General features: G+C 33.1%; 1 non-coding gene across 1 annotated transcript; it reads left to right on the top strand.

Moving 5' to 3' along the window:
• Nucleotides 1-536: 536 nt before the first annotated feature.
• On the top strand, nt 537-673 carry LOC135272852 (small nucleolar RNA SNORA21). The gene has a single exon (XR_010340816.1). It is a non-coding gene; the product is annotated as a small nucleolar RNA SNORA21 (small nucleolar RNA).
• The last annotated feature ends 1,880 nt before the right edge of the window (nt 674-2,553 follow it).

Genomic DNA, 2,553 nt, shown 5'->3' with positions numbered 1-2,553 from the left:
GGGTACTGGGTCTAATACCTGGGTGATGAAATTATCTGTACCACAAACTCCCATGACATGAATTTACCTATATAACAAGCCTGCACATGTATACTCAGATTTAAAATAAAAGTTAAAAAAATTCTGAGGCACTTTATAAGAATTTTAGAAGTCTCTTTATTGTATAAATTCTTAGAATTCTGTCATTCTATTTTATATTGTTCTAGCAAATATTAAGATTCCTGAAGAACAAAATCTTAACTTTTATTTCAGATGGAGGTTTAGTAGTCTCATTTTGTAAAGCAATATTCTTTGGTATGACGTAGAAGTTCTATTGCTAAGCTTAAAAAGGAAAAATGAATCATTGGGAAAGTCCAGGTTAAACCAGGTTCAATTTCCAGTAGTTAATTTATATTTCTTCTGCCTAAGCGTTTGCTTGATTCCACATATGTATTTTCAACCATAACTCATTTTTCAAATTGTGTCAAAATATAATAGGAGGAAGTGCAGAAGGATCATGAATCTGTATATACATTTAGAAAATCAAAACTTCTTCCCCCTTTTTAAAAGCACTCAATGGGCCTGTGGCTAATGACCTATTGAGCTGTCAAGAAAGGGGAGAATGAAAAACAATGCTTTTGGGTGAAGTGGCAGCATGTTGTGTTGTTTTGCTTCAATCAGTGGTGTGACAAGACAAAAAAAAATCGAAACTTCTTTAGACACTGGCAAAGTTTTCCAAAGGGGCTGCAACATTTTGCATTCCCACCAGCAATATATAGGGGTTCTAATTTCTACATGTCTTCACCAGCACTTATTATTTTCCATTTTTATTTCTTTAATGTCAGCCATTTTAGTGAATGAAAACTAATATACTATTGTGGTTTTGATTTAGATTTTCCTAATGACAAATGTTGAACATTTTTTTCATGTGTATACCTTCTTTGGAGAAATGTCTCTTCAAATCCTTTGCCCATTATAATTGGGTTGCTTATCATTTTGTTGTTGAGTTTTAATTTTTCTTAATATGAAAATACAAAAAATTAGCTGGGCATGGTGGTGCGTGCCTGTAATCCCAGCTACTCAGGAGGCTGAGGCAGGAGAATTGCCTGAACCCAGGAGACGGAGGTTGCGGTGAGCCGAGATTGTGCCACTGCACTCCAACCTAGCGAAACTCCGCCTCAAAAAAAGATAATAATAAATAAAACTTTTCTTTGTATATTCTGGATATTGACACTTACCACATATATGAACTTGAAGTATTTTTACCACTCAGAAGTTTGCCTTCAGTTTCTTGATAGTCCCTTCCCATCCACGATTTTCAAAATTTTGATGAATTCCAATTTACTTATTCATTTTGTTGCTTCTTTTCATATGTAAAAAACTGTTGCCAATTTCAAGGTAATGAATATGTACCCCATATTCAAGAATTTTATAGCTTTACATCTCGCATTTATATCTTTGATCCATTTTCAGTTAATCTTTGTATATGATATAAGGTAAGAATTCTACTTCATTCTTCTGTATGTGGTTATCCAATTGTCCTAGCATCATTTGTTGAAGAGATTATTATTTCCTCCATTGAATGGTCTTGGAATCCTTGTCACAAATCAGTTGACCATACATGTATCAATATTTGCTTGCACTCTTAATTATATACCATTGATTTATATGTTTATCCTGTGTCCACATTTGACAGTTTTGATTACTGTTGCTTTGTAATAGGTTTTGGAATCAGGAAGCGTGAGTCCTCCAAATTTCCTCTTCTTCTTCAGTATTGTTTTGGCAATCAAGGCCCCCTGTAATTACGTGTGAATTTCAGAATCAACTTTTCCATTTCTGTAAAATAGGACATTGAGATTTTGATGAGGTTTGCAATTAATCTATAGATCACTTTAGAAAGTAAGTATAACCATCTTAGCAATACTAACTCTTATGATCCATGAACACAAAACGACTTGCCTTTTTTTTAGGTAATTCATATTTAATTTCTTTCAACATTTTAAAATTTCTATACCTAGAAAATCCTAAAGATTGACAAAAGAATCCTAGAACTGATAAACGACTTTAGAAGTTTTGGTATACAAAATTAATGTACAAATATCAGTACCACTTTTATGCACCAGTTTCATTTACACTAGGCACAAAGAAAATACCTGGGAATACAGCTGACCAAGGAGGTGAAAGATCTCTACAAGGAGAACTACAAAACACTGTTAAAAGAAATCAGAGAGGATACAAATAAATGAAAAAATATTCCATGCTCATAGAGCCAAAATCATAAAAAGCAATTTACAGATTCAATGCTATTTTTATCAAACTACCAAAGTTTTCTGTGAAGAATTAGAAAAATACTACTTTACAATTCATATGGGACCAAAAAAGGAGCCTGAATAGCCAAAGCAATCCTGAGTTAAAAAAAAAGAACAAAGTTGGAGGTATCACACTACGCAGGTTCAAACTATACTATGCTATAAAGCCACAGTAACCACAACAGCTTGATACTGTTACAAAAATAGACACATAGACCAATGGAATGGAACAGAAAACTTAATAATAAAGCTACACACCTACAAC

The sequence above is a fragment of the Aotus nancymaae genome, unplaced genomic scaffold (genome assembly GCF_030222135.1).
Source record: "Aotus nancymaae isolate 86718 unplaced genomic scaffold, 86718_ANA_hifiasm-v0.15.2.pri h1tg000138l, whole genome shotgun sequence".
In the NCBI taxonomy this organism is placed as follows: Eukaryota; Metazoa; Chordata; class Mammalia; order Primates; family Aotidae; genus Aotus; species Aotus nancymaae.
Note: the sequence above shows the minus strand (reverse complement) of the source record. Positions and strands in the feature narration are given on the sequence as shown.